The sequence below is a fragment of the Dreissena polymorpha genome, chromosome 12 (genome assembly GCF_020536995.1).
Source record: "Dreissena polymorpha isolate Duluth1 chromosome 12, UMN_Dpol_1.0, whole genome shotgun sequence".
NCBI classification, from domain to species: Eukaryota; Metazoa; Mollusca; class Bivalvia; order Myida; family Dreissenidae; genus Dreissena; species Dreissena polymorpha.
This window is the reverse complement of record NC_068366.1, coordinates 50,374,525-50,388,932: the sequence shown is the minus strand read 5'-3', so window position 1 is coordinate 50,388,932 and position 14,408 is coordinate 50,374,525. Positions and strand designations below refer to the sequence as shown.

The window sequence follows — 14,408 nt, the reverse complement described above, 5'->3', positions numbered from 1 at the left end:
AAAATACAGAGAGTTGTAAAGTGAATAAAATATAAACTATTTGTGAATTGAATGTCATGTGACCCGCATCATATAAAAACAGGTCTTATGCAATATGGGGACAGTGTAGCTCTATCAAACAATAGTATATGTTGTGCAAATGATTATTGTAAATAATATCCCAACAAACAATAATACATATTTACAAGTACCACTTCATAATCATAACTACCAATGGAAAGGACATAAAATATATGAATGTTGTACAATATTTTATCAAATACGAACTATCAACTAAAACTATGGTTATAGACCGTTCCATAATTTAGTCATTACATAATTATCTCCCCTGAATTCTCTCCGCGTCCGCCATTACACTGCTGCTTTACAATCGGTAACATATATAAGAGAGCACCGATTATTCAACGGATGAATTTCTTTCTAAATTCTAAGGCCGTCATTACATGGTCTTGGTTGTCTTGGAAAACTAACACATTGACACATTAAAAAAAGCATTTAATTAAATTAAATGCAATATTTTTCATTTGATTATTTGCATCAATCTTTAAATCGTGTATGCCTTTGCATTCCAGTGTTTAATTGCCCCTTTGTTCTGCATAATCCGATTATCTCGTTTTGATCAGATATTGTCCAGACTTAACTAACCACATGGTGTCATAAACCACACTGGGTGACAGATGACAATCTGGTCATTAAACACAATTGATGATGCTACCATGTCTCATCTTCCTGGTAGTATTAAGCAGTCATTTGGTAAGATAATTTACCTCCAACATACTTAACAGTTGCGTAAATAAGATATGTTACATATTTTACAAATTAAAAGTTATGTCCAATATAGAATATCAGAAATTGTACACCGTAAAGATACTAGCCCGTTTAATTTATGAAAAAATAAAGCATTTAAAAAAAATATACAAATAAAACATTTAACGTATTTAGCGGGTATAGGTTAATTAAAACTACGTCATTCCGTATGAAGATTTGATGTTACGGCAATGCACGAACGATATCATAAAACAATAAATTACATTTGACACCAAACAGAGGTAAAAAATATTTAAAAAAATATATATGTATATAAATATATGTGTATTAAAATGTTAGATATGTGTCACTCATACTCACTAGTAACGAGTTTTCAATATACATGAGTACACAGTTCAATTTGCATCATATGAAGTTGTGTTTTTTCAGTTGTATGTTAATATTCCTCAATAGCGTCATTCTTTGTACAAAACCCATCAAATTAAAATTACATGTAAATACTGTCATGCCCTTTGCTTTTAATATGGCTTTGTAGTATGTTCATTTTCAAAGCACTCCTTACACTTTCTAACACTCATTTATTTATCACACTAGCGTCCTCATGCCATTGATAATTATATTTTTATAATTAGATGTATTACTATTGTAATTTATTGAAGCTTTTCTGCAAAAAAAATATTACGGCTTATGCATAAAGCTCTTTATTGTATCAAATTGTCGGCCTTTCAGTCTTCAGATAATCTTTCATTGATGCTTATGCCGCGTTTTTAAAGTTGCAAATAAATGTATTAATAAATTCGTTTGGCGCTTAATAATATATTTTTGAAATATTATTTAGGTGTTTTTTTATCGGAGTTTTTTTGTGTGGATTAATTGACTAAACATTTGGTGTCGTTATCCATATGTTTTGCGTTACTTCAAAGACCTATAAAATACAATTTTTAGTATTTTTAGCTTTATAGCTGTTAAATGATTCAAAGATGAAAATATAGATATATCACATAGATCGCATTCTCTTCATCTTCCGAATAATCACATAAAAGGTCGTCAAGATCAATATCACTCTCTCATGATAAAAAGCTCGTTTTTTAACGTGACAAAATTCCATCTAAAAAAATAAATATAAATCCAAACCACACTTTTTTATCTCTGATATCAGTTAAAACAAGAAAAATAATGGAAGGCGTATCAATAATATCATACTTAATATAATATGTAATGATTTTGGAATGTAGATTTTTACCAAATGAGATCAATTACAAACAATTAGCGGTAATAAATTGCGCGAGAATCTTTTATAAGTATTAATTAAAATATAATCTGCTTGATGTTGCGGCTATTAAAATCAACACAACAATACATGCGTGAATTGTTTGTGAAACGTTAAAAGTAACAAGTCTAATCAAAGACATAGTATGAGCGACTGAACCAGCAAATTTTCGCCGATGATTACCACTTGATTACAGATAAAAAAAAAACAAATACACGAAAGCATTTTAAACATTTTATTTGTAACAATCAATCTCAACTTCAAACAATCGTTTAAACAACAAAAATGTGATAATCGCATCAGATTAATTCATTAAGTAATTTATTTATCCGACAACGGTGAAGCGGGTATTCTCTACGTCTTTGGCTTTTGGAATCGCAGACTCGCACAAGTTAGCAGCAGTGTAATGGCGGACAGTCACGTGACTGACAATATGGCGGCGGTCAATTTATCGATTATGGAACGGTCTATTAACAGCGCTATTAAATCAGCCATATTCAACAGTCAAAAATCATTCTTGACACATATGTAAAACACTTATTTTTTGTTTCAAAAACACCTATGACACTATATATACTATCAAACATGTCAATTTACAATCTTACATATATGATGTCAGTACTGCAAATGCCATTGATGTAACGAAATCAACAATAAACAAATATACTAAAATTCAACTTTTGGTAAAATAAATAAACAAATTAGTATTACTTATTTCATGAAAAATATGTAATATTACTTTAACCAATATATCCTTGAGTCTTTAAATAAAGACACAATAAGCCTTAAAACCAGAGTACCAACAATCTAAAATAATTGGGCCAATGACCCAAGGTCACTCAACTGAGACCCAAAATGACTGAATTGTTCTGAAAAGCTTTTGTGACGTTCAGTAAACCCTTTTAGAACTCAGCTGAGATATATTATAAGAACAAATGTTCAGAGCAAATTTCGTGAATATTGGAAAAATACATGACAACTAGAGTGTTCACACGATTTCACTATATCTTGCCCCACCAATGGACTGGAACCATTTTCAAACTCGATTGAGAAATCATCAAAACAAATGATTCTACCAATTTTCATGATAACAAGGCAAACAAAATAACCATATTTTCCACAGCTAGAACCATTTTCGATCTCAGCCATTTTCTAATGGTATATAAAAACAAATAGTTTTATAATATTTTTTCAAATACATGTAAGTGACTTCTAGAATGTTTATAAAAGTTTTATTTTAGCCGTAAATGGAAAACAGTCACGTGCTTTCAAGGAAACAACACAATTGTCAAACTCTGTCAAGAATTCATAAGAATAACAGCTCTGAGGAAGTTTCACGACGATAAGGAAAAAAAAATCTTTTTTTTACAAGGTTTCACTATAGCCATGTAAGCAAAACTGCAACAGCCCCTGGCAGCCATGTTTTTCAACCGAATAGATTTATTTTAAAACTTGATCCAAACACCATCACAACAAATGTTCTGAGAAAGTTTAATGATTATTGGGCAAATATGATGCTTCTAGAGTGTCCACAATATATCCTTTTACTCGTATTAAGAAAACTGCCCAGCCTCTGGCAGCCACGTTTTTCAGTGGACTGGAGCAATTCACCAACTTGGCTTTGGTATCATAACAACAATTATTTTGAGTAAATTTCATGATAGGGCAAAAATGTGACTTCTTTAGTCTTCACAAGGTCTCCATATAAGGAGATCTGCTTCCACCCCTCGCTCCATGTTTTTCCTGACCAGATGCATTTTCCAACTTGGCAATGATATTATTAGAACAAATGTTCCGACCAAGTTTCATTATAATTGGGTAAAAAATGCCAATTCAAGAGTGTTTAATGTTTCACAATATGCATACAAGGAGAACTGCACCACTCCACTTGGCAATGAGTTTCAACAGACCCGGGCCCGTATTCACCAACACATTCTTAAACTAAAGAATGAAGAATGTAATTGGAACCAAGAAAAATGCATTTAGTGTTTGAATATGTACAGGCCTCCACTGGTTTTTATGTCATTAACAAAATGTTCTACATGAAGAATGATATAGATAGAGGTGTTTAATAACAAGTTTTACTCAAAATTCAAGCAATTATCGAATATATCAATTTAAAGAAATATTCTTTATTCTTAGACTTAAGTCTAAGAATTGTTTGGTGAATGCGGACCCAGAACTATTTTTGAACTGGGCTAAGATATCATTAGAGCGATGTTTTCCTCAGGTGAGCTAAAAACTAGAAATGTGCCCATAAAAAAACTGATGTCCCCAGATTCCACTTTTGTCTCAAATTCCACTAATTGTGAAAACAAGCATTATGCCCACCAAAAAATCAAAAGACAGCCAGAGGGACACTGTCAAAGCCATATATGCCCCCATTGAAAGCCATGGTATTCAAACACAAATCATTGAATAGATTCTAATAATGCACAATTGTCAGCTCCAATGACTCAACATGATGATGGTAGAGCTGCAACAATTCACGGCAGCAAATATTAGTAAGTGACGTTTTTTATTCAGCTTACTATCTCTTTGAATAGGCCTATTATGCATATGCATATGTCATGACTTGCAATAAAAAATAAGTCACAGTCATCAATAATTTGTACGTTTATCTATCATTTAATGTTACAGAAGAGTGGAATACGGTGAACACATAGTAAACAGCTACAATAATGTCATGATCAACTTCTTTAAAAATTGACATAAAACCATAATTAATAATCTCATAACAAATGATCTTTTATTAAGTTTTACACATGAGCAGTCCCAAGACAGCGCGCTAAAATTTTATTTTGCTCTGTAAGTACAAAATAGGGACATTTCTGCTGAAATGCAGATCATATTTTTTGAAAATGGTAAGTGTCCTCACATAATGACCCCAAACATACGTGAAGTTTCAACTGAGAATACCTGTAGTAGAAACAGTGATATGTCGAAGTTGCCCAATACCATAACCAGAGCATAGCCCAGACATTGACACAGACAAATGAGTGAGTATATCATATAACAATTTGTAGATAAGTAGAGCTTAAAATTGAATTGCCTTTTTGTAATCACAATCAATTGATAAATGCACAGAAGGAACGTAGAAGCTAAGAATGATGGTAGCGTCAGCAATGGACATCCACAACCCTGGACCTACACCCAGTCACGAGGGTTCTGTAACACCTCTGTCAGTCGAGCCTCCTCTGAGCCGGGCTCGGGCTTGTGACAATACTCCCAGCTCTGTAAATGGCAAGTTAAACATTTGAGTCCCAGTCTGGAAATACTTGGCTTCATCATTGTGCGTAAAGTGTCATCCCAGATAAGAGTGTGAATTCTGCACAGACTAAACAGGGACAACACTCTGGATTTTTGCTTAGATGAGACTTCCCTTCCACGAAATATACCCTTCAAGTGGTAAGAGTCGTCCCTGATTAATCTTGGACGACACATTTTGCACATGCATTAAGCCCAGTTTTCCCAGAACGTGGCTCATTCGATTAGAAATAGGTGTTTAGATAACAAAGTAATCGCCTAAAACTGATCTCTCGCCCTTTTTAAAACCCCTTCTATAAAGATTAGTCCACTAAATTGCTCAAAATAATTATTCCCCCCCCCAAAAAAAAAAAAGATGGCAAAGGGCCCTGTTTCAAACACTGAAAACTATTTTCTACTTATTTATCAGGGATATGTTATCGGGTCATTTTGCTTAACATGTTTTTCACACAAACATTCTCCAATCTGAAGTGACAAAATCCCAAACATATGGGCAATGGTTTAGCCACAAAAAACTTAAAAATGGGCCTGGCACTGTATGTGCACCTGGTAAAGTATACTTACAGCATTTAGTGGCAGAGACATAAGGAGTCTGTCGTATCCAACACCAGGTGTGCTAAAGCCGAACTTGGTGCCTCGGTCATAGATAAGGTTGAACTCCACGTACCGACCTCTTCTCAGTAACTGCCAGCGTCTGGAAACAGGGGTACATAGTGTGTGTGAGAACTTGAGTTTGTCACAGCAGTGACTAATAATAATACCACCCATTGTGCATTTTGTAACATGTAGCAAAATGTAACAATGAAAAATTGAGTCCTGAAAAGTGGTCAGTTTTAAAACACAGAGGCATGATTTGAACAAACATTTTAGAGAGCCCCCAATACAATATTTCATACCAAATATTAAACGTTGTTGTTTCAGAGGAAAAAAGTCTTCTAACTTACATACATGTTAGTCTTCGCAATGTTAATACAGTTGCCCAAGATGATGTGCTCATTGACCAACTTAGTGCTTTAGGAAGTAACCAAACATGCTCAAAGGTTCCCAAATTGTCACAATTTTAATTCTCCAGACAGTGATTGCCAATCCCAAAGTACCTTTCTTTATCTCCGTATGCTGTATCTTTGTTTTTCTTCACAAGTGGAAGATAGGAAGGAGTAACTGCGGCTGCACAATCCTGTCATAATAAAACACACTTTCATAAAGCACAAAACTTGTATTTCAATTTTTAAAACTAAATCTCACCTTTGACATGTAGAAACTAACCCAAACAATATGAACAATTTTGAAAAGAAGGTCACCAAAGGATAATTTCTGTAAAGTTTGGTTAAATCTGTCAAGGGATTAATGAGGAAAGGTCGTTAAAAAAGAAGTTAACTCTGGCAGACGCTTATGGATGAGGGATTACAAAGTATTCTAAAAGTTATCCATGAGCACTATGTTCCCAGTTGATCTACTAACAACATTTAGTGCCTACCATCCTCCATACATTTTTCTTACTATTGTCTGAAAATCAAAATATTTTTAAGGCCTTATAATATGCCTATATTTATCCCGCGCCCTGCCCCCCCCCCCATTTTTTTGTTAAACCTCCCTTTACATCGATTACGTCCCTTGACACTGGCAGAGAGTACCTCTCCTATGTACAGTTGTCTTCCCCTGTCAGTATCAGGCTTACCGATACAAACTTGAAGAGATCCTCTTGTTCCCCTTTTTCCAGATCATCAAAAAAGATTCCACCCACGCCCCTGGTCTCACCTGACGGGGAAAACATTACGTCATTGGTATGCTTTAAATAACAATCTCTTAGCACTAACTACTGGATAATTGTTCATCATGTGTAGATACCAAAGTTTAAAAATGTTTTTTTTTCTGTGATTAAAATAGTTTGCATATATTGTTTGTTATCTGCGAATAATACGCATTCTTCAGAATAAACTCTGGTTCATTAATTTTCTTTCCAATACCTCTGTGCGGAATGAAGAAATACGAGTCACACCACTTCTTAAAGTCCGGGTAGTAGCTTGTACTGTGCTTTTCACAGGCTTGCTTCAGCGTCTTGTGGAAATGCTCCACATCCTGACACACATAACAGTGAACATAACGAGCCTCGTTCTGGGAAAACAGAGCTTATTGCATGTGCATAAAGTTTTGTCCCAGATTTGCCTGTGCAGGCTGCAAGAAAGACACTTTTTACTTTTATAAAATTTAAAGGAAGACTCTTCTTAGCAAATATCCAGTTTAGGCCGAAAGTATTGTCACTGAGTAGACTTTGTAGAGTGCACAGGCTGACCTCGGACGACACTGTAAGCACACGCATTAATCCTGATTTTACCACAGTTTGGCTAAAATAGTGAATTACATACATACAACAGTGTTAACAGTATTTACAGGACAAATGTTGTTTGTGATCTGCGTCTTTTGTTAATCAAGTATTTTAGATATAAGAGCTGTATCTCAATATCTCAAACACTCATCATATCATGTATTTGTCATTTAATGGTAAAATACATTATATCACAATAATGTTATTACTTACCCAGTGCATATACCCACAACAAGCCAAACTAGAACTTTGTCACAGACGTGAAGTATACCCCCACGTGCTGCATTGACACAAAATATTTTGCATGCTGTCTTCAGAAAACAAGGGAAGCTAATTTATGGCGATTTTTTTAGAATTATTATGCCATTATCATTTATGACCATTTTGACTTTTGAACTCTAAAATTCTTTTGCATGACACGCCGTCCAATGACTGTGAACAAAATTAATGTACAGAGTCATTTTAAAATCTCACAATGAATGACATAGTAATGGACCGGACACGCTCATTTATGGCCATTTTTACTTTTGAGCTCCGAGTGTGACCTTGACCTTGGAGATATTGACGTAATTCTTTCGCATGACGCACCGTCCAATAATGGTGAACAAATGTACCAAGTCTTTTTAAAATCTTACGACAAATGACATAGTAATGGTCCGGATAGACAGACCGACCGACAGACCGACAAAGTGACTCCTATATAGCCCCATTACCAATGGTAATGGGGGTATAATAAAAGTAGCCTTAATAAAAAAGAAGGCTTATCTTCGTCGATTTTAATTGATAAGTAATGAAACAAAATAATATTTACCTGAAAGGCAAGTCTTTAATGATCACACAAAATAACTAATCTGTTATCTGTCAAAACCAAAACCTTTTTTATTTATTTATCTTTAGTTTACAATTTATGAGCAAGAAAAAACCTGTCAATATGGCCTAATGTCACTTACGGCGTCATCCAGATAGAAGGGCGTGAGGTCGGTGCCCCCTCCAAACCACCAGTGTTTTTTTCCCTCCTCATCGGTCACCTCAAAGTAACGGTAGTTAAAATGCACCGTCGGAATGTGGGGGTTCCTCTGGAAAATGGTACAGATCACAAGACAGTTAATTATTGTTGAATACTAGTTCAGAAAAACACATGGTTACTGATCAATTTCACCTAAAAGATTGTTTCCTTAAAATAAAGTTTGAAAAAGATATTAGTATGTACCATAACAAACCACTTGTATATTGACAAAGGAAACAATTGAACACTGACATGAATAAAGTAAGCGAATTACATATTATGTTGATGAGTGTGCTATATTAGAATATTGAGCATCCTAAAAGAAAGATCAAGTGTCTATAGAGCAAACAACATACTTTCAAAAAATGTAAAAACACAAATGAACGGGTTAAAGTGCTCTTAAGAAACATTGAGGATAATAAAAGTGGGTGTACAGTGTTCGACACTAACTATTCTGAGTAAGAAGCTCATTGGACTCCCTTTTTCTGAAATTTTGGAGTCCGACCATAGGTTGTCCAAAAACTTTTCATACCGTATTTTTTGGTTTACCATCCTCACCATAAATTGTTAAATCCTCTTTCATGTTTGGTTTCAGACCGAAGTTCAAAGTGACTGCTGTTCAATTTGTGTTGTCATTTGTTATCTCAGATTGCAAAATTATTTAACAAATGCCAGTAATATATAAGATAATTTTTGTAAGTTTAAACAAAATATTTGCTATAAATGCATTTATATAAATGCGTGCTTGTAAAAATTTAGCTTCGGGATTTGGTGTAACAGCCCATGGCTTTATACATTTTCCCCATAATTTTTAACATAATATAACAAAGCCATTAAACTGCCATATAGCCCCTGGAATTATTGATTGATAGGGACATGGGGTTATTTACGCACCACTGATTCACATTCGTTCCCATCTTCAGTGCCTGCCTTGGCACCATAAAACGTGCTTTGTGTAAACATTAACCGGTATTGTGATTATTTTTATAGTAATTAAAGACTGTTCAGCGAAAGTCAGTTTAATAAGCGAAAATATCTCAGTAAAAAACGACGATGATCGGGTTGATTAAGAGTTCGAGGGTTTCCGGGATATTAATGTTTTGTCGACAAGCAGAATGATGAGTGGTTTATTTTTCGGATGTTAACAAGTGCGGACATTCTGATCTCTCGAAACGAGATTTTTTTATAATTCAAAGATGATTCCGTTGTTGTTAGTTTTGACCCCAGACACATGATTTGAGAAAACTTAAACGATAAAAAAGAGGAAAATTATTTTAAGTTATACACAAAATATCAAATCCCTGACCATTGCGGTTTCAAAGAAAAAGTTTTTTGAAGTTATCGATATTTACTATTCAAGTCTTTATAAATAATTTGAGTCCCTGGATGTGGCAATTTTTGACCCCATGGGGGCATGATTTGAACAACTGTAGAAATGGACTACTATTAGACGTTACATGCAAAATAACAAGCCTTTGTGCCCTGCTGCTTCAGAAAAGAAGATTTTGAAAGATTTCACTAACCCATATAATTTAACAAGTAACCCATAGGGCTGGGTTAATTTTAACCCAAATGAGATGATTTTAACAAAGTTGTTACAGGACCAGCATATGATGTTAAACAAAAAATAAATCCCTGCCCTAACGTTTTGACAGAAAACTTTATACAATATGAAAGTCTTAAATATTTCTTCATCGTTTGGCGTGGCCTGTTTGTACGCGTGGATCGACTTTAAAAAAAAACACTTTGTACAGGACCACAATAAAATTATACATGCTAAAAACCAAACCTGGTGGCCTCGGGGTTTCAGAGAAGACATTTTTAAGTGTTTGCTCCATACATATAAAGCCATTCAGGGAGAGGCAACTTTTCACCCCAGGGTATTATTTTAAAAACATTTTACAACTTCTGACGAACCAAACGATCAACAAGAATGACTTCTAAATAATCCCTCCCTAACCTACGATTACCTTAAGTCGTATTTTGGAACGGATAGAATCAATTTCGAATTCAGTTCAAATATCACGAGTACAAACGTTCAGATTGTTTCATGATGATTTGACAAAACATTTGACTTCTAGATTGTTCACAAAGTTTTACCCGCATAAGGAAAACGTCTTAGCCCATCGGCGATAATATTTTTTCAATAAACCTGAACCGTTTTCAAACAGATATACCATTAAAAAAGCGTTTTTAGCAAGTTTCATGAGGACGGGGTAAACATGTAACGTGTGGAATATTAAGAAACTTTTCATTTAATTTGACATAGAAACCTAGATTTGAACTCAGTTTTGTAATTCACCCAATTGTCATTCTTACAAAGTTTCGTGAATATTGGAAATAAATATAATCTCTTTAGTGTTATCAATGTACATTTAGATAAAGGACCACGTAGGAACAATGATTAACAATGGGCAAAATGTAATCACAAAAGCTCACTGTAAGCAAGTTGTGCTCATTAGATCTAATAATGACTTTTGCTAGGTACATCTGTGTAAGACATGACAGAGCCCTATAAATAGGGCTTTTATTCAACGATTTTGTTAACAAACTGGGGTCCTTTGCGTTCCAAGTCGTTTCACTAAAACTGGTAAAAGGAATTTCTTTTTTGCTTACATACACTATACAATTGACAATATAAGTATTTACATCATTATGATACAATAATAAGTATACACAATGCATCTTCTGAAAACAAACTCGTAGATCACACAGGGGTTTCATGGGATAAAAGAAAAATACTTATTTAAGTACATAGTCCAAATGATGGCATTGTTCTGGTTTTGTATATGCTTCCGACATCACTTAATTTGGATTGAAAACTTCTTGCTATCAATAGACCAGCTGTCTATAATCTTCCTTGTTAAGAAGAACTCTTACAGTTCTCAAGCAGTGGTTGAAGTGTGTGGTTATGACTTTGTATAAAAAAATTCCTTCTGCAGTATGTAGAGACAGCGTTCGACTATGACTATTCTGAGAAAAATGTGCTTGTACAGACATTATGATTTTGAGAAATGAATGGATCTTTTTATAATTCAAAGATGATTTTGAATGAGTCCAACGGACTTCCTTGACACAAGAACAAGGAGTCCGAGTCTGACTTCCAGGAGTCTTGGGCCACCGGACTCCCGTAAGTGTCGAACACTGGTGTATACATCAAAAACTGTTGGAGAAAATGACGCTTAACAAATATTTAAATAAAAGATACATTTGTTTTCAAAATTAATCTTTATATTAATTAATCCAATACCTACCGGATGAATAATACTGCTGATTCCTATGGCAAAGAAGGGCATATTTTCCCTTAAAAGTGTCTTCCCTCTTAAAAAGGAAAAAGGCAAAATTGAAATAACGCTTGATGTGAAACACAAATATCATCTATGCAAAAGGGGGAAATCCTTGAAAGAGGAAGGGAAAATCCTTGATGTGAAACAAATTTCTTGAACCATATGCTTCTTTATTATTGTACTGAATACAAGCAACAAATATGATAGCATGCAGAATCTATCCGCGAAGAACTACACAACATTGAGTTTTAAACTTTTTATTTCAGCTCGATCGCATTGAAAACCACTGACTGCAGAGTCTGCTTCCAGGGTAAAACCCAGTACTTGGTGTCTGCTGATCGAAAGATCTTGATGTAAGATCCTCGAGTTGGTGGCAAAAATGGGATCTGCTAAAAACAAGGACAACGCTAGATCTATAACTGGACTGCAACACAATTTTGTCTGAAATAGTTCTCTATACTTCTCTAAATTGACCACCTGTTCTTTCAATACATCTTAAACAATTTTGAGTTTTGTCAGAAAATCTAGAGGCCCATCTCAAATGCACGGGCCGTTCGATAGTGGACATCTTTAAATTTCATACCTTTATAAATACCATCTTTATTGCAGTTATCAAAGAAATGAGTTTAACTTACCTTGTCTTCATCAGTTGAACGACCTGTTGGGTCAGGCTGCCAGTGACGATGGAGATATTGACGCCAGCTTTCTCAAACACGCGGCCGTCTTGCAATATGCAGGTAATTCCACCACCACCACCCTAAAAAATAGAGACTGGATATGATGCACGTTAAACAGTATCGGACAATCTCTTAGTAATCTAAAAACTTTATTAAAGTTCTTTTATAAGTGTGTTTTGAGAAATAAAACTTAACAGAACCTCATACTAGTATATAACAGTATGCATATATTTTTCAACATCAAATTATTTGAAAGATCTACTGTTTTTGTTGTTGTGTTTTCAGAAAAAAATCAATCCAATGATGTTTTAGTGGCGGGGTCCTTTTCGGTAAATAACTTTGCTAGCATAATGCAAGCCCTGTATTCGATATAAAGGCACAAGCTCCACAATGTTTCATGTGTTTGGCACCCACCTCTTTTTTAGACCATTTATCCACCTGAAATTTCTTCCATCTTCCTCTTCTTCAAGAGCCCTGCAGAACTCACGCTGCAAATAAATAGGCAATTTTTTTTTCCTAATAATGTTACAACTTAATTTTGACGAAGCATTTAAATGAAAACATTACAAGAGTATAACAGCAGTCTTTTAATATACCAATACATTATCTGGAACAATTTAGCCATCTAAGAGGTTAACTAGCAGTAAGAGATCAGTTAAATTTATCATAGCAGGGTTTTTGCCCTTACCCTTAATACAGGATATCACGTCAGCCACAACTTGATATTGATATTGCATACATGTTTTGTCACAAACACAAGTATATATATACATCGTGTCGTTTGTGCCATAAAAGCGAGACACAACCCTTACCCGTTAGCCTATACGAGACACTATCATGCTTACAACAAACAGTATGATGTTTATAATCGCATATAGCGCGACTGCGGTGTCGGTGAAGTGCACGTTGTTTGGTAAAAGCCAGCGTTCAGATTATCCACAAACATCTTTATTACCGTTAAACACTATATCACTATGGTAAGCAGCACTGGACATGAGCCATGTGACGTTCCACGTTAGTAGATTTAAGTCAACTGTCATAATAATATAATAGACGTGATAACAATATTCATAACCCTGTCTTGTGATAGCCACGTCTAGTCTACCTAGTTGTAATCATAATTGAATCATTTATCATAAAACCATTTATATGGCCCTTTAAATCTCCAAGAGGTTCTCACCTGTATATCCATTGTCATCAACTCCATTTTGATTCTCATCAAGTTACCATTCTGAAAGGTAAAAAAAGAACTTTATTTATCGTACGCAGATTGAAAACCAAGAGTCCTTTTAAATTGTATTATCCCCCGCCAAAGGCGGAGGGATATAGAATTTTTGCGTTGTCCGTCCGTCATTCCGTCCGTCTAACACAGAACTTTATAGAGCTATATCTCAAAAACGAAAATATATCAGGATGAAACTTCATGGGTTTATATGGTATATATATAAATACCTTCTTTATTTCTTCAGGGTCAGTGATCGGGGTAGACATCCAGTCCGTGTCGTCCATTTTCTATGCTATATATAGATATCTAGATAAAGTACGCATAGATAGCTCACTAAAGCAGTCAAACATCTGTAACAAGATAAAACACAATAATACAAATGCTATTATTTTAAAGATAAAATTCAGAGAGCAGTGCTACAATTATTTGTTTTAACAAGAAGCACGCTCGTCTCATTAAAAATTCACTTAAAAATCTGACAATTTCTAACTGAATTCCCTTATTTGCCTTTTGACACTTAATTGTGACTTTGAACTACAAAGCAAGGACCCTCGTTTTAGTATCTATTTCTCAGTATGCATG

General features: G+C 34.6%; 1 pseudogene; it reads right to left on the bottom strand.

The window, feature by feature from the left end:
* Positions 1-2,347: 2,347 nt before the first annotated feature.
* On the bottom strand, positions 2,348-14,192 carry LOC127852339 (oxygen-dependent coproporphyrinogen-III oxidase-like; annotated as a pseudogene).
* Positions 14,193-14,408: the final 216 nt, after the last annotated feature.